General features: G+C 34.8%; 1 long non-coding RNA gene across 1 annotated transcript; it reads left to right on the plus strand.

Annotated features, from left to right (window-relative positions):
* Positions 1–6,716: 6,716 nt before the first annotated feature.
* LOC131231660 (uncharacterized) lies at positions 6,717–25,090 on the plus strand. Its single transcript, XR_009164490.1, has 3 exons — positions 6,717–6,761; positions 7,094–7,208; positions 25,004–25,090. It is a non-coding gene; the product is annotated as an uncharacterized LOC131231660 (long non-coding RNA).
* Positions 25,091–26,487: the final 1,397 nt, after the last annotated feature.

The following is a 26,487-nucleotide window of genomic DNA, read 5'->3' on the forward strand; positions in this document are numbered from 1 at the left end:
AAAAATTAGGCCCTGAGTCAAATCGTAGATTGTTCATTAATTCCATCAATGTGGCCCATCTTATTAGAGGGCCAGCCACATTTTTGTGTGAGCCGATTTTCATGCTGCGGCCTACCGTTTTTAACGTTACGGAATCCTGCATTCAGGAAAAAGCAGCGTCCTTACGGCTCTAACTCATCAGTTACTCTGTATGATGGTCCTGCGGCCAAGGATTTACATACTATTGCCAAGGCTTTTTTGTGTAAATAAGGCCCGCTGAATGAAATCCCTACCGTTGGAATGATGGGCCTCACCATGGATGGTGGACAAATCGAGTTATGCAAGTTGAGTCATGCAAGTGATTGAAATCACATCACACTATTGTCTCAACCATGTCATGCGCTCAAGTGCAACCTAATCACATAGTCCATCAACCATATCATATCCTCAAGTGTAACCACAGCATATTATCATACAACCATATCATATCCTCAGGTGCAAACTCATCACGCTGTCCATCAATCGTATCACATTCTTAAGTGGATATATACCACATCCTTAAGTATAACTCCATCACATTGTCCATCAACTGTATCACATTCTCAAGTGGACACATCATACTCACACAACCACATATCATATCCTCAAGTGTAACCTTATCGCATAGTCCTTCAATTTCTTTCATTCTTAAGTGTAACATTATTATATTATCGCACTACAATATCATATCCTCAAGTGTAACCTCATCACATAGTCCATCAATTATATCATATTTTTCAAGTGTAACATGATCACACTATCATATAACTTTGGATTATCCAACGTCATGACATAGTCCATCAACCATATCACATTCCCAAGTGGAAATCATTTATCATACTATAACACAATCATATCATATTCTCAAGCGTAAATAATCTATCAACCGTATCACATTCTTCAATCTGGAACCACTTCATGTTGTCACATATACAACCTAATCACTAGTATATCAACTATATCATATTCTCAAATGTAACCACATCATACTATCACACAACCATATCATATCTTCCAGTGCAACCTCATTACATAGTACGATAATCATATCACATTCTCAAGTGGAACCATATCACACTGTCACACAACCATATCATATCCTTAAGCACAACCTTATTCTATAGTTTATCAACCATACCATATCCTCAAGTAAATTCACTTCACACTATCACACAACTACATCATATCCTTAAGGGTAACCTCATCACTTATTCCATCAACTGTATCACATTCTCAAGTGTAACCCCATCATACCGGGGCAATATTATATCAACACCTTAAGTATAATCTCATCACATAGTCCATCAACTGTATCACTTCCACATATGCATGTACCTATTCTGATATAGATTGTAGTCTCTTACATGGTGTCTGCCACCTCTTTCATTTATATTGGGACGCCTTTTAATAATCCAAGTCATCAATCTCAACCAATTGTTAGTTCCAATACACATTTCATGGGCTGCCATGCAAACATCATGCATCTTGCTCCTACAAACACAAGACCAGGCCTTTCGGAAGTGAATTTCTTTTTCTTGCTATGGAGCATTCCCTTAGAATTGTAATAGTAGTGCATGGGTAAGGGAGAGAGTTAAAAGTAGATAAATTTAAATAGCTAAGAATATTGATAAATATGATAATAATTACTCACCCTAGAATACCCTCTACAAGTTAACTTGGAAAAATAAAAGTTTCTATGTGCATTTCAAATCCAGTTAGCATATTCAAAATTTCAATTCCAGCCCAATTCAGAAATCATTCACCAATTATCAAGGCATTCGGTAAAAGGAGTCACTACAAGAAAACTGGCCTTTAACGACGGTTAAAACCGCCAGAAAAGGCCTAGAAAACTACGGGTAAAGCCTTTTCTGGTGATCAGGTAAGCGCCGGTAAAAGTGTCGTTGGTAAAGGCTTTACATGCGATCAGAGACTTTTATCGGCGGTTGTTCTGGACACCCCTACAGGTAAGATTTACCATCACTTTTATAAGCGCCAATAAAGGCGCTTATGAAACAACCAGTAAAGGTATGTGGAAGTGCCGATAAAAGGTTTGTATATGTGCAAGCTAATGTTTATAATAATTGATTGTAACCTGCATTTTTTTTTACATATTTAAAATTTAAAAGATAATATTATATAAATTACACATTTTCATAAGTGTGTAATGTGATGAGGTTACACTTGAGAATGTGAAACAGTTGATAGACTATGTGATGAGATTACATTTGAGAATATGATATGATTGTGACAGTGTGATGAGGCTACACTTGAGAATATGATACAGCTGATAGACTATGAGATGAAGTTACACTTGAGGATATGATTGGTTGTATGATAGTGTGAAGTAGTTGTGCTTGAGAATGTGATATGATTGATGGACTATGTGATGAGGTTGCACTTGAGGATGTGATATGGTAGTGTGATAGTGCGATGAGGTTATACTTAAGAATATGATACGGTTGATGAACTATGTAATTAGGTTGCACTTGAAGATATGATATGATTGTGTGAGAGTGATGTGGCTCCACTTGAGAATGTGATACGGTTGATGAACTATATGAAGAGGTTACACTTGAAGATATGATATAGTTGAGTGATAGTGTGATATGGTTACACTTGGGAATATGATATAGTTGATGGATTATGTGATGAGGTTGTACTTAAGGATATGATATGGTGATGTGGCAGTATAGTAGTTCCAAATTGAATAATGTCATGTGATTGAAGGACTATATAATGATGTTAAACTTGAGGATATGGTATGATTGTATGACAATGTGAAGTTGTTCCACTTGAGATTGTGATACGGTTGATGGACTATGTGATGAGATTGTACTTGAGGATTTTTGATATAGTTGTGTGAGAGTGATGTGGCTCCACTTGAGAATGTGATACGGTTGATGAACTATATGAAGAGGTTACACTTGAGGATATGATATGGTTGATGGATTATGTGATGAGGTTGTACTTAAGGATATGATATGGTTGTGTGGCAATGTGTAGTGGTTCTAAATTGAATAATGTCATATGATTGAAGGACTATATGATGATGTTAAACTTGAGGATATGATATGATTATATGACAATGTGAAGTAGTTCAACTTAAGAATGTGATACGATTGATGGACTATATGATGAGATTGTAGTTAAGGATTTATGATATGGTTGTATAAGAGTGATGTGGCTCCACTTGAGAATGTGATACGGTTGATGAACTATATGAAGATGTTACACTTGAGGATGTGATATGGTTGATAGATTATGTGATGAGGTTATACTTAAGGATATGATATGGTTGTGTGGCAGTGTGTAGTGGTTCCAAATTAAATAATATCATATGATTGAAGGACTACATAATGATATTAAACTTGAGGATATGATATGATTGTATGACAATGTGAAGTGGTTCCACCTGAGAATGTGATACGGTTGATGGACCATGTGATGAGATTGTACTTAAGGATTTATGATATGGTTGTGTGAGAGTGATATATCTCCACTTGAGAATGTGATACGGTTGATGAACTATATGAAGAGGTTACACTTGAGGATATGATATGGTTGATGGATTATGTGATGAGGTTGTACTTAAGGATATGATATGGTTGTGTGGCAGTGTGTAGTGGTTCCATATTGAATAATGTCATATGATTGAAGGACTATATGATGATGTTAAACTTGAGGATATGATATGATTGTATGACAATGTGAAGTGGTTCCACTTAAGAATGTGATACGGTTGATGGACCATGTGATGAGATTGTACTTGAGGATTTATGATATGGTTGTGTGAGAGTGATATAGCTCCACTTGAGAATGTGATACGGTTGATGAACTATATGAAGAGGTTATACTTGAGGATATGATATGGTTGAGTAATAGTGTGATATTGTTACACTTGAAAATATGATATGGTTAATGGATTATGTGATGAGGTTGTACTTAAGGATATGATATGGTTGTGTAACAGTGTGTAGTGGTTCCAAATTAAATAATGTCATATAATTGAAGGATTATATGATGATGTTAAACTTGAGGATATGATATGATTGTATGACAATGTGAAGTAGTTCTACTTGAAAATGTGATACGGTTGATGATCTATATGAAGAGGTTACACTTTGAGGATATGATATGGTTGTATGATAATGTGATGTAGTTACACTTGAGGATATGATATGGTTGATAGATTATGTGATGAGGTTGTAATTAAGAATATGATATGGTTGTGTGGCAGTGTGTAGTGGTTCTAAATTAAATAATATCATATGATTGAAGGACTATATGATGATGTTAAACTTGAGGATATGATATGATTATATAACAATGTGAAGTGGTTCCACTTGAAAATGTGATACGATTGATGGACTATGTGATGAGATTGTACTTAAGGATTTATGATATGGTTGTGTGAGAGTGATGTGGCTCCACTTGAGAATGTGATATGGTTGATGAACTATATGAAGAGGTTACACTTGAGGATATGATATGGTTGATGGATTATGTGATGAGCTTATATTTAAGGATATGATATGGTTGTGTGGCAGTGTGTAGTGGTTCCAAATTGAATAATATCATATGATTGAAGGACTATATGATGATGTTAAACTTGAGGATATGATATGATTGTATGACAATGTGAAGTGGTTCCACTTGAGAATGTGATACGGTTGATGGACCATGTGATGAGATTGTACTTGAGGATTTATGATATGGTTGTGTGAGAGTGATATAGCTCCACTTGAGAATGTGATACGGTTGATGAACTATATGAAGAGGTTACACTTGAGGATATGATATGGTTGTATGATAATGTGATGTGGTTACACTTGAGGATATGATATGGTTGATGGATTATGTTATGAGGTTGTACTTAAGGATATGATATGGTTGTGTGGCAGTGTGTAGTGGTTCTAAATTGAATAATGTCATATGATTGAAGGACTATATGATGATGTTAAACTTGAGGATATGATATGATTATATGATAATGTGAAGTGGTTCCACTTGAGAATGTGATACGATTGATGGACTATGTGATGAGATTGCACTTAAGAATTTATGATATGGTTGTGTGAGAGTGATGTGGCTCCACTTGAGAATGTGTACGGTTGATGAACTATATGAAGAGGTTACACTTGAGGATATGATGTGGTTGATGGATTATGTGATGAGGTTATACTTAAGGATATGATATGGTTGTATGGCAGTGTGTAGTGATTCCAAATTGAATAATGTCATATGATTGAAGGACTATATGATGATGTTAAACTTGAGGATATGATATGATTGTATGACAATGTAAAGTGGTTCCACTTAAGAATGTGATACGGTTGATGGACCATGTGATGAGATTGAACTTAAGGATTTATAATATGGTTGGGTAAGAGTGATATATCTCCACTTGAGAATGTGATACGGTTGATGAACTATATGAAGAGGTTACACTTGAGGATATGATATGGTTGATGGATTATGTGATGAGGTTGTACTTAAGGATATGATATGGTTGTGTGGCAGTGTGTAGTGGTTCCAAATTGAATAATGTTATATGATTGAAAGACTATATGATGATATTAAATTTGAGGATATGATATGATTGTATGACAATGTGAAGTGGTTCCACTTAAAAATGTGATACGGTTGATGGACCATGTGATGAGATTGTACTTGAGGATTTATGATATGGTTGTGTGAGAGTGATATATCTCCACTTGAGAATGTGATACGGTTGATGAACTATATGAAGAGGTTACACTTGAGGATATGATATGGTTGATGGATTATGTGATAAGGTTGTACTTAAGGATATGATATGGTTGTGTGGTAGTGTGTAGTGGTTCCAAATTGAATAATATCATATGATTGAAGGACTACATGATGATGTTAAACTTGAGGATATGATATGATTGTATGACAATGTGAAGTGGTTCCACTTGAGAATGTGATACGGTTGACGGACCATGTGATGAGATTGTACTTAATGATTTATGATATGGTTGTGTAAGAGTGATATAGCTCCACTTGAGAATGTGATACGGTTGATGAACTATATGAAGAGGTTACACTTGAGGATATGATATGGTTGAGTAATAGTGTGATATGGTTACACTTAAGAATATGATATGGTTGATAGATTATGTGATGAGGATGTACTTAAGGATATGATGTGGTTGTGTGGCAGTGTATAGTGGTTCCAAATTGAATAATGTCATATAATTGAAGGACTATATGATGATGTTAAACTTGTGGATATGATATGATTGTATGACAATGTGAAGTAGTTCCACTTGAGAATGTGATACGGTTGATGAACTATATGAAGAGGTTACACTTTGAGGATATGATATGGTTGAGTGATAGTGTGATATGGTTACACTTGAGAATATGATATGGTTGGTGGATTATGTAATGAGGTTATATTTAAGGATATGATATGGTTATGTGGCGTGTGTAGTGGTTCCAAATTGATTAATATCATATGATTGAAGGACTATATGATAATGTTAAACTTAAGGATATGATATGATTGTATAACAATGTGAAGTGGTTCTACTTGAGAATGTGATACGATTGATGAACTATGTGATGAGATTGTACTTAAAGATTTATAATATGGTTGTGTGAAAGTGATGTAACTCCACTTGAGAATGTGACTCCACTTGAGAATGTGATACGGTTAATGAACTATATGAAGAGGTTACACTTGAGGATATGATATGGTTGATGGATTATGTGATGAGGTTGTACTTAAGGATATGATATGGTTGCGTGACAGTGTGTAGTCGTTCTAAATTGAATAATGTTATATAATTGAAGAACTATATGATGATGTTAAACTTAAGGATATGATATGATTGTATGACAATGTGAAGTGGTTCCACTTGAGAATGTGATACGGTTGATGGACTATGTGATGAGATTGTACTTGAAGATTTATGATATGGTTGTGTGAAAGTGATGTGGCTCCACTTGAGAATGTGATACGGTTGGTGAACTATATGAAGATGATACACTTGAGGATATGATATAGTTGAGTGATAGTGTGATATGGTTACACTTGAGAATATGATAGGTTGTACTTAAGGATATGATATGGTTGTGTGATAGTGTAAGTATATCCACGTAAAAATGTAATACGGTTTATGAATTATGTGATGAGATTGCACTTGAGGATATGATATAGTTGTGTAATAGTGTGATAAAGTATATCTACTTAAGAATGTGATATGGTTAATGAATTATGTGATGATGTTGCATTTGAGGATATGATATGGTTGTGACAGTGTGATGTGATTCCACTTGAGAATGTGATACGGTTGATGGACTACATGGTGATGTTGCACTTAAGGATGTGATATGGTGTGTGTGTGTGTGTGTGTGTATATATATATATATATATATAATTTTCAATATTCATTCATTTAATTCTCTCAAAATAAATAATTAAAAAGAAAAGAAAAAAATTTCTTAGTTCATGTACATTATGTACATGTTAGGTGCATAATACGATAAGCGAAAAAGGTGAACCCCATTTGTTTTTTTATTGGGCCCGCTTGAATTCATGTACATTTTGTGTTATTTAGGTGCATTATATGATAGGTGAGGCTTATTTTTTTTCGTGGGTTTGTAAAAATTCATGTACAGTAATTTTGAAAATTGATGAAATTAAATATTGAAATTCCACTTATGGATGCACTTGAATGTCATCCATATATTGAAAGTTTACTTTTGAAATGTGATAATGGCAAAGGAAGTTGAGTTATGCAAGTGACAAGTTTGAAGATTGTTGGAGGCTTTTGAGGCTCTTACAATTAGTCGGTGCTTACTTTTAATAATTTACAAACACATCTCAATGCTTGGGTGTTGAATTGCAATTGATGCGAGCTGAGGGTGATGTTTGTTAAGATGTTAATATGGAATGGTTCTCAGCAAAATGGTAAGCTAAATAGTTTAGTCCATTTTAGTAGTTGAACATGCAAGTAACCACAGTAAGGTGTAAGTCCTTGAATGTGAATGGAATGGAGCTAACTATTAGCTCCAACTTTGTTGTTTAGTAACTACAATAACATTGATTGTGAATGGAATGGAACCCACTTTCGTTATTTACTTTATTGTATTGTATTGTTATAATTCAATTGAACATCCAAATATGGCATTTTATTCACTAAGTGATATGACCCTGCATTTAACTAAAATTTGTCACTTGAATCTTCTTAGGTAGCTGCTACTTTTTTTTTAGGACCTCTGAATTTCTATTTTCTTTCTTTCTCATTATTTCTTTTGAAGGATTTAAATGAATGAAGATTGAAAACTGGATATATAAAAATAAACTATAATCTTTGTAAAATAAACAACCCTATTATATTCTCAACTGGAACCACGTCATAGTATCACACAAGCATATCACATCGTCAAGTGCAACCTCATCACAAAGTCCATCAACCATATCACATTCTCAAATAGAATGACCACATCATGCTATCATAGTGTGATGAGGTTACACTTGAGGATATGATATTGTAGTGCGACAGTGTGATAGGATTACACTTAAGAATGAAAGAAATTGAAGGACTATGTGATGAGGTTACATTTGAGGATATGATATTGTAATGCGACAGTGTGATGGGGTTACACTTAAGAATGAAAGAAATTGAAGGACTATGTGATGAGGTTACATTTGAGGATATGATATTGTAGTGCGACAGTGTGATGGGGTTACACTTAAGAATGAAAGAAATTGAAGGACTACGTGATGAGGTTACACTTGAGGATATGATATTGCAGTGCAAAAGTGTGATGAGGTTACACGTGAGAATGAAAGAAATTAAAGGATTATGTGATGAGGTTACACTTGAGGATATGATATGTGGTTGATGTAGTTCTATGAGTGTGATGTGTCCACTTGAGAATGTGATACGGTTGATGGACAATGTGATGAGATTGTACTTAAGGATGTGGTATGGTAGTGTGATAGTGTGATGAGGTATATATCCATTTGAGAATGTGATACGATTGATGGACAGTGTGATGAGTTTGCACCTGAGGATATGATATGGTTGTATGATAATGTGATGTGGTTACACTTGAAGATATGATATGGTTGATGGACTATGTGATTAGGTTGCACTTGAGCGCATGACATGGTTGAGACGATAGTGTGATGTGATTCCACTTGAGATTATGATACAGTTAATGGACTATATGATGAGGTTACACTTAAGGATGCATATGATATGGTTGTATGATAGTGTGATGTGGTTCCACTTGAGAATGTGAAACACTTTATAGACTGTATGATGAGGTTGCACTTGAAGATATGATATGGTTATTTAACAGTTGGTGTGGTGGATCTACTTGAAAATGTGATACGATAAAGCGGTTATGCTCTTCCCACTACACTAAAATCATCAATTATGAATGGTTTAAACCGTTCCTAAATGCTTCAGGAACAGTTTAAAGCCTAGCAAATTTCTTCTGACAGTTCACTTGGACTGCAAAATCAAAATACCAGTTTTCTGAATTGACTTCCAAAAATATCGAATTAGAATTATAAGCTAGCACATAATTGGATGCATCTCATGCTTGCTACTCTCATCGTTCAAATCTGAAATTGCTTGGCACGTTGCAAACTATGCCCAGATATTGGAATACCTTCGAGATGAGTATGAGCTTGCGCAACATTTCGGAAGCCTCGATTTCAAATTGAAATTTGTGGAGGTATAGTCCTTCTTGCTATTGTTGTTTCCCTTTGAAATAATGTCTTGTAGAGTTCAATGTTCGTGAAGAAAGTTTGCAATTTGTTTAAAACTCACCGATTGAGCTAAAATCAACTTTCTGGCTTTGTTGTGAGAATGTGATACGGTTGATGGACAACATGATAGAGTCGTACTTGAGGATGTGATATGGTAGTATGAAAGTGTGATGAGGTATATATCCACTTGAGAATGTGATATGATTGATGGACAACGTGATGAGTTTACATCTAAGGATATGATATGGTTGTATGATAATATGATATGGTTACACTTGAGGATATGATATGGTTGATGGATTATATGATTACGTTGCACTTGAGCGCATGACATGGTTGAAACGATAGTGTGATATGATTCTACTTGAGAATATGATATGGTTGATGGACTATATGATGAGGTTACACTTGAGGATGCATATGATATGGTTGTGTGATAGTGTGATGTGGTTCCACTTAAGAATGTGAAACACTTTATGGACTATGATGAGGTTGCACTTAAGGATGCATGTGATATAGTTATGTGATAGTATGATATGGTTCCGCTTGAGAATGGGAAATACTTTATGGACTGTGATGAGGTTGCACTTAAGGATATAATATGGTTGTGTGACAGTATAGTGTGGTGGATCCACTTGAGAATGTGATACAGTAGTGTCAGGTGCAAACTCATCACGGTTGACAGTTTACATGCGACTGTTTACCCTCAGCTATTTCTGGTCAGATTTACTGCAGAAAGAAAATTAACATTTTTAAGACTACTGCAAATAATATATAGGTTTTCATCCCTGAATTGAGATAAGTCGCATTGTTGTTTATAAAACTACTCTTTTTCATATGATATCTATGCATGAGTTTCATGCATCAACATGGATTTCAAGCAAGTAATTTCGATTTTTAAGGTTGAAAATGGATGAAATATGCAAACTGAATTTCTTTACTTTTCACCCTTCAAAATTGTAATTTAATGTGAAAAAAATATGTTGATGATTGTAGGCTGACCTGTAGATTATCCAATCTTTTTATCCACATGCAAGGGATCACCATTGCATAACTCTGTAATAATGTATTTCTCTAAAAAAATGTCTCTTTGTTTAAATTTGCTTATTTATTTATTTTTCCTTTCTAAATGAGAAAGATTCTAGCAAATCTGTAGATCGGCCTACGCTCATCACGATATACTCTCCCTAATTCCAGAGACATCAGAAATAGGACCCTTGTCCTTAAGGACAACCCCATCCACGAGCAGGGTATCCATCATGATCAGAGTGTGGGTGCCCTAATGCAGTTTGTAGTTTGTAGATTTGGTGGCCCTTTTGTACAGTGTTTTTTTTTTTTTTTTTGGGCCTGGCTCGGTGTATTCTTTTCCCACTGTTTTTGCCTAATAAAATTTTCATCTTTCAGAAAAAAAAAATTGGTTAAAATAAGCATGACTACATTTTTATAAGGGCTAAGAAGAACATAAAATGTACCTTGGTTTCAGATCCACATCCAAGTGATCACCATTGCATAACTCTGTAATAATGTATTTCTCCGAAAAAATGTCTTTTTATTTAATTTTTTTCCATAGTAAAAGATTCTGGCAAATCAACCACATATCAACCACATATTATATCCTCAAGTGTAACCTCATCACACTCACAAAACCACATATCAACCACATATTCTATCCTCAAGTGTAACCTCATCACATAGTCCTTCTATTTCTTTCATTCTCAAGTGTAACCTCATCACTCTCTATCCAATCTGCTCATGAGGTCACAAAGACCTGAATGAAGAGGAAAAACAAATTTCATATTAATCCAAAACTTCTGTGACCCTAAAAAGGGTTTCAATGGTAGACGTTCAATCCCCCACTGCTTTTTGCAGTGTGATCCACTTGATAGTTAGATCTGTCTTACTTTTCATCACAAGCCTTAAGACGAGCTCGCCAAATGGATGAACGGTTTGGATATAACATATACCTCATGATCAAACCCACATAACTTGTTAGGTAGCTTTTTCATTGGGAAGTATATCTACTTGATACGATGGGTCATTTCTTATATGCCTGTATCTGGGCTATATGATAGGTGAGGAACTTTTTATTTGTAGTGCCCATCTGAATATTTGTATAGTTTTTTCCTTACATTTTTGGATTTTTATAGATGGTGTACTCCCACTTGACAAAAAAAATGTACGATTTAACGTGTTTGTACATTGGAATGACCTGGATTATTAGAAGGCGTCCCAATGCAGGTAAGATAAATATTTTTTTTTGTATTTTTTTTAGGGTTGAAAATTTTTTTAATATAAATGAAAGAAGTGGCAGACACCATGTAAGAGTACAATCTATATCAGAATAGGTACATGCATCTGTGGAAGTGATACTGTTGATGGACTATGTGATAAGATTATATTTAAGGCGTTGATATAATATTGTCACAGTATAATGTGGTTACACTCGAGAATATGATGTAGTTGATGGACTAAGTGATGAGGTTACCCTTAAGGATATAATGTGGTTGTGTGATAGTATGAAGTGGTTCTACTTGAGAATATGATATGGTTGATAGACTATATGATGAGGTTGTGCTTGAGAATATGATATGGTTATCGTATTATGTGATGAGGTTGCACTGGAGGATATGATATGGTTGTATAATAGTATGATGTGGTTACATTTGATAATATGATATAGTTAATATACCATGTGATTAGGTTGCACATATGCATATGATATGATTATGTGATAGTGTGAAGTGGTTCCAGATTGAAGAATGTGATACGGTTGATGGACTATTTGCGCTTGAGAATATAATATGATTGTCTAGTGTGATAAATGATCTCCACTTGGGAATGTGATATGGTTGATGAACTATGTCATGACATTGGATAATCCATGGTTGTGTGACAGTGTGATCATGTTACACTTGAAAATATGATATAATTAATGGACTATGTGATGATGTTACGCTTGAGGATATGATATTGTAGTGCGACAATGTAATGAAGTTACACTTGAGAATAAAAGAAATTGAAGGACTATGCGATGAGGTTACACTTGAGGATATGATATATGGTTATGTGAGTGTGATGTGTCCACTTGAGAATGTGATACAGTTGATGGACAACGTGATGGAGTTGTTCAAGTGGATGTAGTATGGTAGTGTGATAGTGTGATGAGGTATATATCCACTTGAGAATGTGATATGATTGATGGACAGCGCAATTAGTTTGCACCTGAGGATATGATATAGTTGTATGATAATGTGATGTGGTTACACTTGAGGATATGATATGGTTGATGGACTATGTGATTAGGTTGCACTTGAGCACATGATATAGTTGAGACGATAGTGTGATGTGATTCCACTTGGGATTATGATACAATTGATGGACTATATGATGAGGTTACACTCAAAGATGCATATCATATGGTTGTATGATAGTGTGATGTGGTTCCACTTGAGAATGTGAAACACTTTATGGACTGTATGATGAGGTTGCACTTGAGGAAATGATATGGTTGTTTAACAGTTGGTGTAGTAGATCCACTTGAAAATGTAATACAATTGATAGACTATATGATAAGTTTACATTTAAGGATATGATATGGTTGTGTGAGTATGAAGTGATTTCATTTAGAAATGTGATATGATTGTTTATTTTAGCGAAGATTATAGGATTTTGTTTATACTTCCAGTTTTCAATCTTCATTTGTTTAAAACTCTCAAAAGAAATAACAAAAAAATAATAATAGTGAAAAGTAAAAATAATAATAATAATCTTAGGTGTTAAAGCAAGAGGAATCACTACCAGAAAAGGGATAAAGGCTACGAATAAAAACCGTAGCTAACTAATTATGCCTACGGTGTTTAGATCAAAGGCTACGGCTATTAGCCGTAGTTAGCACTACAAAAAGGGGCAAATGCTATGGCCTACGGATCTAGCCGTAGCTAAGAAATGTATCTACAGCTACGAATAATATCAGTAGCTAAAAGTAGCACAAAATCCGTAGCAATATGCTGATGTTATACGTTGCTACGATTTTCAGAACAAGAGCTACGGCTAAAATCCGTAGCTATTATTAAATTTTTTTTAAAAAAAATTTAAACAATAGCTGTGCCTGTTTCCATTACAAGAACCTGCTGTGATTGATAACTCATCTGAGCTTAATGCTAATAGGAATAGTACATAAAATGCAATTAGGAAAAAAAAACAATGCATTTATTACAAATAGCAATCAAATTATACAATGCATCCCACATTCACATTTTCTAAGTAAACAATACTTCACTTTGCTCAACCTATCATAAGAATTACAAAAAAAGAACATGTTCAAACTTTAGCTTTGACTCCATCTCCAAATACTTCCTACGAAATTCTTCCATATTCCACTGCACATGAATGAGATGGGAAATAAGAAATATGACAAGAAATCATCTTTGGGAAAATTATAGAAAAATAGCAATCTAAGTAGTTTAAAATTGATCATATGCCATTACTTACTCCTGCAACCTCAAAAACATAGCTTCCATCACAGAGTTACAATCTGTGAAGCATTAAATTATAAACACATGCACGAATGTGTGCACAAACACATGCATTGATTTGTCATCTGATGTGGTTCATATATGGCAGTGGGCTGGACAAACTAAATACGTGCCCAGTAGGAGGCAGCGAGAGATGAACAACGGAACTATAGTTCCATCTCCAGCTTCTAACTCTGTTGGGGCAGGAGCCTCATAGGGGACGAAGATGTTTAGCATGCTTGCGGCTGCACCTCCTCACCACCAAAAGCAGATACTTGGAGAGCGTCTCTTCCCCCTTGTCAAAAAACACAAGGTTTTGTCATGTGGGTTTTATTCTCAAGAAGATTTTGTATATGCACCTATAAATGCAATGCTGACAAGAATTAAGATTGACAAAGCTAGATTTTGAATGAAATTTTCATCACAATGTATATACACCTACAAATGCAATGCTGAAAATTTTCTATATCAACAATTTCTTGATCGTACTATCTGGCGTATGAAGAGAAAATCTTGGGTACTCTTGCAGGGTGTGACAATTGATATGCAGGGAATATGGAATTGATATGCATCTCAAACAGTCATTATATCATACTTGGATATAACAACAATTCGAACTGTCATCAGACCCATGCTAAAATACTTCCCTTTACCTCACTTCCTACCAAAAAAAGACTAACAGAAAATCCGCAAAAGTAAATACATGTATGAACTTTAATGCGGTATCTTTGGTATCGTTTGAGGTTCATCCATAGTCAAGCACTCAAGCTGATCTCCTTCATTACTGGTGCAGGCATTCCTTTCTGAAGTATCAGATGTCTCCTCAACAGAAGTATAAGTTGGCTACATGCATTCCTTTCTGAATGCCCTCATTCTTTGTTTTGTTGACTGCTGAAGTTTGAATATTTAATGAATTCATGGATTTGTTTCATACTCCCAACTTTTATGGTTGAAGATACACTGCATTTTACATCCAGTGATTCAGGTACCTGAGAACAAATCTGAGGAGCCTGTAACTGATCTTGTAATACATTGTGGCTTTCAAGCACTTCGTTTGCAGGTTCTCCAAGTTCTAAAATAGAGCTGATGATGGCGACCAAATCTGTTACAAAATGCTCCTGGTAATGCTCTTTGCATTTGCTGAATAGCTGTTACATTGCTCTCAATCCAGTTCGACTGTCTGATACATTCTGATTTCTGGGTTTAAAAACCAAGGTTATGACCATCATTTTTTTTTCTTACAAATTTTTTACAAATTTAACACATGGAAAAAGTCAACAGGCAAATCCATACAGAGCCTTGTAGTGCCCTTTAACAATTAGAACCATGGATTGGGTAGAGTTCCTAATTGGTGCACATACACATTAGAGCCAGTTGTTAAATGGAACCTTATGGCCGGTGAACAAAATCTTTATGTCTAGCCGTGGACTTTGTCCATGCAATTGGCTTTCAAAATCTCATAGAAATCGCGGGCTGAACAAACTCCTCATCATTTTAAGCCAATCCGAACAAGCATATATAATTTATTATTAAACCTGTGTCAGGACGTTCCTAGCAAACAGATGATGCGTGAAGAGAAGGGAGTTAAAAATAAAAAAATAAAAATAAGAGAACCCAACTGACCTTCATAGTTTATGACAGAAGGAGAAGGTTTGCATTGGAGCTTTCCATCCATACCAAATCCAGCAAAGTTAGTTCCCAGAACAGGAAATCTCTCCTTTCCATCCTTTCTTCTACTCTGAAAATCTCTTACCCACTTCTCACTGTCAAAGATAATATACCAAAACCACCATAACCCAAAAGCCAGTAATTTCCACATGAAGTTTCATACACAAAACCAATGCAAACACAAAAGTTAAAGCCAAATGAGAAACAATTTCAACACAATAAGAAAACCTCCCACCTAAAATTCTCACACCAGAACCACCATTTTCATGAGTAATAAAGCTAAAAAGAAGAGCTTTTCAGCTTCTTCATTTAAAAAACCACTCAGCAAAAACTCAGCTGCGAAAAAAAAAGACTGAAATTCCACCCTAATCAGACCATTTCAGCACCAATTCAAAGATTCAAAATTCCCACCCTTTTTTTTTCCATACAAAATCTTCTTGAGAACAAAACCCTCATGTAGAAACATAAAATCCTTTTTCCATACACCTTTTTTTTTTCCATACAAAATCTTCTTGAGAACAAAACCCACAAGCAGATATTTTCTATCCTTTTTTTCCCTTGTTCCTTCTTTTATCATGTGCATGTGAGGCTGAATAGAACAAAACCCACAAGCAGATATTTTCTATCCTTTTTTTCCCCTGTTCCCTCTTTTATCATGTGCATGTGAGGCTGAATAACTGTATGCATACCAAATCAATACATATTCTGATATAGGTTAAGAATAGCAGCATTCAAAATCATGATTCATTGAATTACTTATCGTGAATGTATCACTTATAAAGATTCAGCAGTACAATACTAAAATTCTTATCACCATGGATTGAATGTATCACCTGTTGCACCATTAAAGTCAAATATCGGTTCATATTAACATGATATAGCTCATTGTTTTCCACCTTTGAATGTTAAGATGGAGTAATCTATAAATGGAAGAACATGTAATTCTGAAAAAGAAAAAATAAAATCAGAAATTTTGGAGAGATTGAAGAGGGATAAACACAAACCACAGAAATGAAAGAAGGAAAAAAAAAAGGATCAATCTTAATATGAGGGTGCTGTTTTTTTTTTTTTTTTTTTTTTTGTATATATTATACACACACACACACACACACCCCACATGAGCAGTCGAAGCCATGATCTCAGTGTCTACCACTAAGCAACCTCCACATCATTCATCCGTTTTGACATCTCATTTCAGGGCATGAACCTCAAATGAAGCAGATCCAAATCTCTGGTTGACCATACAACAAAAAAACAGTGGTGATTGACCATTAAAAACTTCTCATGGGCCATGAAAGTTTTCGATCAAGCTAAAATCTGTATGGTCACTTCATCTAGGTCTTTCTGACCTAATAAACAGGTGGATGTCAAATAAACATATCGGTGGCCTTTAGGAAGTTTTTTAACTGTGGGTATTCAATCGCCAATATTTACCGTGTAGTCTACCTAAGATTTGGATCTTATTCACTTATAGGATCTCAAAATGGATGGATGGCATAGATGTAAGGCACATATATCAAGGTTGGCCCCGGGATCCACCGAATTCGTCCGATCCAGGGATCCAAGGAAGCCGGGTACTATAATTTGGGCCATAGTTTCAGCCATCTGAAACGCTGAAATCACTCACACTAACATAATCCAGAAAGGAAATATCACATCCATCGAATGATTGGTCTTTTCATTTGAATGTGACCATTGCCATCATTTCTTACTAACCATTTATTTTATAGATAGAAACAGGAGGTTAGAATTTTACCAAATATTATATTTTTAATTTGTGATCCACCATTGTGAGCCTTACTAAATCAACGGTTAGGATTACTAAATCATGTACCCAGTTGGTACAAAAATAAAAAATAAAAAATAAAAATTGAAAATTCAAGCGTAATGCAGACGTTCGCGGAGCCAGCATTGTAGAATATTTATCTTTATAACCTCTTTCTTTTCCCTAAAGAACTAAGCACACAAATGATTTGGGTCAACTGATTAGGTTAATGGATCCCATCCAATGATAAAGAAAACATGCAGTGAGGTGCTTAGCTGGAAATCTATATTAAGTGAGAAACTAGAAATTAGACAAAACCAACTTATACCAGTTTTGTATATAACTGAATCAGGTCTGATTTGAACTTGAACCTGACCTACATACACATTATTGTTAAAGAACTATGGTATGAAATCTTGTGGCCCCACATGTACCAATTGGCAAGACAGACTATATGGCAAAGTGGAAGATTAAGTTAGGACATTACAATGCTAAGAGTCTCAGGTTCATGAGCTCCTTACTACAAAAGAACAATAGATGGAGAAATCAGGAATTAATTGTTGCTTTCATCTTGTTTATGAAGAGAAAATGGATATTCTAAGTTTCTCAGCATTCCTCTAGTAATTGAATGGGCATTCAGAAGAAGACGATATGAAGAATGCGAAAAACAAAGATAAAATAAATAGTTAAAAACTTTACCATTTCAATATTGAACCTTGTAGTGGCAACATTGATCTATGGGGCTAAAAATACATCAGCCTGCATAGAAAAATCTCAAGTTAGTTGGGCCTTTGAGGTCCTCAGATGATAGTAGAAGAAGCCGGAAAAACTCTTGAAATTAACCATCAAGCATTTTCAAAATTCCACCTAATGTGCATTTAGAGGGACCGAATCACATCTAATGTGCAAGTAGGCGCAAGCTCCTCCAAGGATTCTTCAATCTATAACCGAGGCAAAATAAAATTCATTTGTAATGATGAAACAAGTTGTTGTTTCAGGGTGATATTACCATGGAGGAAAATTCACATCTAATGTGCAAGCAGGTGCAAGCTCCTCCAAGGATTCAACTAGGTTGCTTTTTCAGCTTGTACTTGTGATATTGATTTGCTCCTAGCAGGACAGATCATTATGAATTTCCAATACTGAAATATGACAATCGGAGTATTTAATCACAAAAGTAGCAAATAATGGTGAAATTTCAGCAATTAATCTGAAATTCCAGCAAGTTTATTCAATTTCTATGATCAATAGTTGGACCATTTGGGTAAGACTACTAAAGCTAAAATGGACAATCCTGCAAGCGAACCTGTTAGAATCCTGCTCCATCATGTCCTAAATGCTTGAATCAATGAGTTGGTAAACTTATCACTAAAGATCAACTTCCCTATGGAAGAAGATACCTAGGAGGGCATGCACAAATAGATCTGAATTCTCTTAAATGCATTGATTGAATTGCAAGTCCTCTGGCACTGTAAATAAGGTCTGGAGAAAAACAGCAAAAAGAAACAAAAAGATCTGAATTTTAAGCATCACCATTACAAACAGATCAGATCTTTTATGTGTAGGATCAGATCTTTATATGTGATAAATCAGATATTTATTGAATACAAATGGATCCTGATTTCAAGATTTGAATTTGATCCAATAGATCCCATTGATAATTCAAATTCAACACTTCAAACGCCGTCTCTTCCAGCATGAAAGCAAATACTAGCAGTCAAGGTACTTCAATCACAAGACTTAAGATAATAAAGCAAATACTAACTAAAATATAGCACTTGCTTTGAATCTGATGTATACTAGCAGTAGATAAAGAAACAGATGATCTGTTCCACTCATAGAACCATTCCAAACACACATGAAGAAGGGGAAAGAGGATCACTAATCAACAAAGAAAATGAAAAAGAATTCACCCACATCAATCATCAGACACTACCATAGACATCAACACCATAGCTAAAACCTCTGCAAAACCAATTCATAGAATGGAAAAAAAAAAACACTAAAAAAAGCATCTACAAATCAAATCAATCAAAGTTCGATCTCATTGGCATATCAACTGATAAAATCAATGCTTGCTTGTTAAAAACAATACCTTTGAGAATGATGAAGGCAAACTTGAAATGATGAGTTGAACAGAATTGTCTGACTGTTACAATATGTGGGCTATTGCCCATCCAAGTGGCAGACCACCAGATGAAAAGACCCAATCAATCACCATGCATTTTAGAAATGTATATCATAGGTTCATAACAGCATTTCTCAATGAAACTTTATGCAAATAAATATAAAGAGGACGAAAAAAAGGATACTTACAGCAATGAAACAACAAATGATAGACTCAACAGTAGGCTGTCACCTTGTTACTACCAACATAGCTAACAAATCATGTTACTACCTCTACTCAGCTTTACAAATCATGTTTCACCAATCATCAAGGCTCAAAAAAGGAATTTGAAACAGGAATTCTCATCGATTTAGCAAAATCTTGTAAATTGTTTGTCAATCTACCTTTTGGGGTTTTTGAACCATCTTGAGAAGAGGAGTCCTTATCCCAAGTGGTGATGTCTCATTGCCAGCTTCATTCTTTATTTCTGTATTATTCTTTTCTTGATAAAATATTATCACCTTTGAATATGGTCCCTTCACGGCCATCTTTTTTAGGCCACGGTTTTGGAACACGTTGAGATGGTGCATATTCTACAACAGTCATATGTTGGGAACCTGAACAAAGAGTCAAACCTTGTTATATTTTTTAAAAAACAAGATAGAAACAATTAAAGAATTTATAAAGTCTTAAAAACATAAAATACAATTTGACAAAATGATATGACAAGGTAAAAAGGATGGCCAAATGAGACATTAATTGAGAGATAACAGGGTCCTCATGATTTAGGACATGAATGGTGTCCCAACAAACCCATTTTGTTGAAATGGAGATGGTTCATCGATCTAGACTATTCAAGCATGACGGGAATGCACAAAATAATCATATCAACAGCAAAACTAGATCATGAGAAGTAGTTTCCCTATATCTTCCACAGAATGCACATCTCACCTCTCAACGACATTAGTTTTATTCAAGATCTTCAAAAAAGGTAGACAGCATAGAGCAGGTTTAGACTGGTTTGCATAAGCAACTTCCTAATTCCTGAAGAGATTTCAAAAGCAAAATTAGTTCTATTGCCTTGCATTGAAGATCCTACAATTCCTCTGCTCTAGACCAAGGTGATGTTTCAAGATTTACAAGCAGAGTAGCAAGTTAATACTATAAACTACCTGCCTAAGATAATTCAATGCTTGTCTTTGGAAACATCTTTCTCAGGGACCTGAGATTCTAACCTTGGGTTTCATCTTCTCTGCAGCCCTAAAAAAATAAGAAAAAAGAACAATCATAATGCAATGATGAGTTCTTAAGAGATGTTTATGGTGAAATGATTAAGTAACTGATCACAACTACAAGTTCATGCACAGCATTTGAGAGCCACACAAATACCAAAAATGAAAAATCTATCATTAGAATAAATTGTATAATCACTTCATGACATCAACCATGACCAACAGACTTGAGATCATGTCAAACCAAAATCCCTGAAAATTGTTCCATGCCTGGGCAACAAACAAGTATGACAAAAATCATCACCAAGAGTTCAAATCTTCATGGATATGAGAAATTTCAATTTTGGGATTTTGCAAAACATGAACCGTAGGGATGCCACAAATCTCCCAAAAAACTATGCATGAGTTGTACAGGTCAAAAATCGGGAATTGGATTTTGTTTTTGAATTTTTTTTTTTTTTCTTATCGAAGAAAACATCATCTTACCAAAAATAAAAATAAAATCATGATAATTCCTCTTAAATCATCCTCCATTAGGTGATATGGTTCTTTTCATTCATGGAGACCACTGGTTGTACAGTGTGCATTGGCAATCTTATCGCATCTCATGTGTTTTCCCTTCACTTCAATGAACCAATTGTAACACTAGTGATTAAAAGCAAAACGAGAGGCTCCTATTTCCAAATCTAAGATTCTTTTCTTTAGTAAATATCAACAATAGAATATATTTAAACATATATGGGGAATGTTAATGTCCCAACCTTCATGGGGATGTTAGCAATATCCCCAAAGCTCTTGAATGACACATGGAACAGCCAAACATGGATCAGGACTGCAAAAGCAAACCAATACTACAATAACATCAACTTAGTTTTGTAAAATGGTGTTGTACATATACTAAATAATAAAAATGAAGACACAAGAACGTATCAAATATCCTTTCAAATACCATAAAACATCATTAGCCATTGAAGACTAAACTCAAAACATGAAACAAGAAAGATGTGTTATACAAACAAAACCACATGACTGAGCATCTATAATCACAATAAATCTTCATAACCATCGCCACCATAAAAAGCACATCTATGTCAATAACAACTGAACTAAATCCTTTAATCTCTATAACAACTACAAATTACAGAAAAAAGAAGAAGAAGAAGAAGAAGAAGAAGAAGAAGATCAAGAAATAAAAAAAGACCCATTGAAAACAATGTATCCAACAATCTTAAAACTACATGATAACAAATCAAATTTCAGCATAACAGAAACTGATTATCACAAACTCTTCTCGGACAAAACTACCTCAACAACGACATAAATTTGAATCTTTAAAGAAATTTCTACTCAATAAAAACACAAATGATGCATGCAATCCACCACCGAGTAGGAAGAACAACAAAATTCACAAACAGAATCAGTTCAATATATTGTAATTAATAATGTCAAAACTAGAAAAACAACTCAGTATCCTCTAAAGTTATCAATAAAAAGAATTACCTAGTAGCTCGAGAGAGGAAGACGGAGAGCCGGCAGAGGCAGCGCTGCTGAAGAGCCGGTGCTATTGAAGGAGGTGTGAGGGTGTGAGAGCTTGAGAGAAGAGGAGGGAGAGGGAGAGGGAGAGGGAGAGTGCTAACGGAGGGAACGGAGATAGAGAGGGGATTGGGAATGGAGAGAGAGAGAGGGATGAAGATGAGAGGACGGGTTAGGGTATGGAGTGAGAGAGAGAGAGAAATGGGGTGACACTTGGGTGCGGCCCCATTTTGAGCGCGCGCCCAAATTTGGGCGTAGGGCCGTGGACGGTCCTCTCAGGGGCTCCGTGGGGCCCACCATGATGTATTTGCATTATCCATTCCATCCATTAATTTTAATAAATTATTTTAGCTCATCATCCCGAACATAATGTAGATTAAAGGCCTAAGTGGACCACAACATAGGAAGCAAATGCGATTTAATCTCCATGTTTCCTACTGTGTGGTCCACTTTAGCCTTCGATCTAGCTAATTTTTGGTTTCATGCTTTATAATAATATTTCAAAATAGATGGACGGATTAGATAGAAATCATATAATTTTTTAGGCTGTATAGAGCCCCTTACACTACTGTTGATTGTTAATGGTGTGGCACCTTTTCAGTTATGGATTAAAATCGTAGTAATTATAACTACGGTTTATATCCTAGCAAAAAAGTAACGTGGTCTGAATCCTTTGCCCCTTTTTTTGGTAGTGTAGCTTCTATTTTTTTTAAAAAAATTAATTAATTAATAATGGCTTACCATTGCTAGTGCATGCCCTGATACATCAACTCATCTAAAAATTTCGAATTCAACAATAAAAGAAACGTGCACAACAACTTTCATGAATCAGATCATCCAAGTTATTCCCAACTGTATGAAATTCTTTACCCATTGTAAACACTTTACAAGCTAGCCAAAATAAATAATGACTCTCCCCCTTATCTTCTTTTTCTTTTCCCTCGCTCTCGTTTTCTTTTTTCTGGTTTTTTTTTTTTTGGAATCCGTACTTTGCTTTTAGTTTTTTTTTTTTTTTAGTGAGTGGTGACGTGGACCAATCAGGACTGGGCAATTAGGGAATCCCTATTTACCAAATAACAGAGGATCTAGACTCATTTATATAATATTATCTTTTAAATTTTAAATATGTAAACAAAAAAAAAATGCACGTTACAATCAAATATAATAAACATTGGCCTGCACATATACAAGCTTTTTACTGGCATTTCCACATGCCTTTACTGGCGGTTACACAAGCATTTACTGGATTATTAGAAGGCGTTCCAATGTAGGTAAGATAAATTGTTTTTTGTATTTTTTTATAGGGTTGGAAATTTTCCAAATATAAATAAAAGAAGTGGCAGACACCATGCAAGAGAGTACAATCTATATCAGAATAGGTACATGCATCTGTGGAAGTGATACAGTTGATGGACTATTTGATGAGATTATACTTAAGGCATTGATATAATATTGTCCCAGTATGATGGGGCTACGCTTGAGAATGTGATACAGTTGACGGACTAAGTGATGAGGTTACCCTTAAGGATATGATATAGTTGTGTGATAGTGTGAAGTGATTATACTTGAGAATATGATATAGTTAATAGACTATATGATAAGGTTGTGCTTGAGGATATGATATGGTTGTGTGATGGTGTGATATGGTTCCACTTGAGAATGTGATATAGTTATCGTACTATATAATGAGGTTGCATTGGAGGATATGATATGGTTGTGTGATAGTATGATGTGGTTACATTTGAGAATATGATATAATTGATATACCAAGTGATTAGGTTGCACATATGCATATGATATAATTATGTGACAATGTAAAGTGGTTCCAAATTGAAGAATGCGATACGGTTGATGGACTATTTGCACTTGAAAATATGATATGATTGTGTGAGAGTGTGATAAATGATCTTCACTTGGGAATATGATATGGTTGATGGACTATGTCATGACATTGGATAATCTATGGTTGTGTGACTGTGTGATCATGTTACACTTGAAAACATGATATAATTGATAGATTATGTGATGAGGTTACGCTTGAGGATATGATATTGTAGTACGACTGTGTGATGAAGTTACACTTGAGAATGAAAGAAATTGAAGGACTATGTGATGGGGTTACACTTGAGGATATGATATGTGGTTGTGTGAGTGTGATGTGTCCACTTGAGAATGTGATACAGTTGATGGACAACGTAATGGAGTTGTACTTAAGGATGTAGTATGGTAGTGTGTAATGTGATGGGGTATGTATCCACTTGAGAATGTGATACGATTGATGGACAGCGTGATGAGTTTGCACCTGAGGATATGATATGGTTGTATGATAATGTGATGTGGTTACACTTGAGAATATTATATGGTTGATAGACTATGTAATTAGGTTGCACTTGAGCACATGACATGGTTGAGACGATAGTGTGATGTGATTCCACTTGAGAATATGATATAGTTGATGGACTGTGTGATGAGGTTACACTTGAGGATATGATATAGTTGTTTAAAAGTTGGTGTGGTGGATCCACTTAAGAATGTGATATAATTGATAGACTATATGATGAGGTTACACTTGAGGATATGATATGGTTGTATAAGTGTGAAGTGATTTCACTTAGAGATGTGATATGGTTGTTTATTTTAGTGAACATTATAATTTATTTTTCTATTTCCAGTTTTCAATCTTCATTCATTTAAAACCCTTAAAAGAAATTACATAAAAAAATAGCAAAAAAGTAAAAATAATAATAATAATAATAATCGTAGGTGATAAAGCAAAAGTAATAGTTACATAGATAAATTCAAGTCACAAAATTTAGTTAAATAAGAGGTCATGTCAGTTGGTAAATTAAATGTCATGTTTGGATGTTGAATAGAGTTATATAGGATACTGTACATCCCAAAACAGCACCAGCCCGGACCTGTCGAATACTAATTAAGGTAAGAAGCATCAAAATCAAACCCAACAATTAAGATGACAAAAATTGCAATTCAACACCTAAGCTTGGAGATGTGATATTTATTATACAAGTATGTTGTGTTTGTAAATCATCAAAAGTAAGCACCGACTCAATTGAAGAGCCTCCAACAATCTCTAAACTTGTCACTTACATGACTTCAACTTCCTTGATCGTTATCGCATCTCAAAGGTAAAAATTCAATATGTAAACAGCATTTCATTACATCCATAAGTAGAATTTCAATATGTAATTTCATCATTTTTCAAAATTACTGTACATGAATTCTTGAAGACCCACAAAAAAGAAACATACATCACATATCGTATAATGCATTTAAACAACACAAAATGTACATTAATTCAAGTGGGCCCCATAAAAAAAAGAAAAAGAAAAAATAGAAATGGAGTTCACCTTCCTCGTGTATCGTATAATGGACCTATAGCTGCACAAAATGTACATGAACTAGGATAGGCCCCACAAAAAAAGGACCCCACCTATCGTATAAGGCATGTATATCATACAAAATGTACATTTGTTATAAACCAAAAAAGAATAAAAAAAATATAGCCATTCAGAATTCTTAAAACATGCCAAAATATGGGCATCCTTCGACTTAAACAATTATCCTTAGCACAACTGAATTACCCTCCTGCAGCATATAACGAAGGAGTTGTTGCTTGAACTTCTTATCTGCATAAGCTCATTCAAAACTGAATTGCCCTCCCGTAGCATATAATTCAAAATGAAGTTTACCCTCATGAAGATCCCATTAATAACAACACACCATTCCTAATTCAAAGCAATGCCTGAAAAAAAATGAATGAAAGTAACATATAATTACACATTTAATCCACGTTTTGTATATTTGGGTTATACACTTGGAGAAGTATATATTTACATTATACATGAGAATGCAAAGAGATTTGAAGACAAATATGA

Source organism: Magnolia sinica, chromosome 17 (genome assembly GCF_029962835.1).
Source record: "Magnolia sinica isolate HGM2019 chromosome 17, MsV1, whole genome shotgun sequence".
NCBI lineage: Eukaryota > Viridiplantae > Streptophyta > Magnoliopsida > Magnoliales > Magnoliaceae > Magnolia > Magnolia sinica.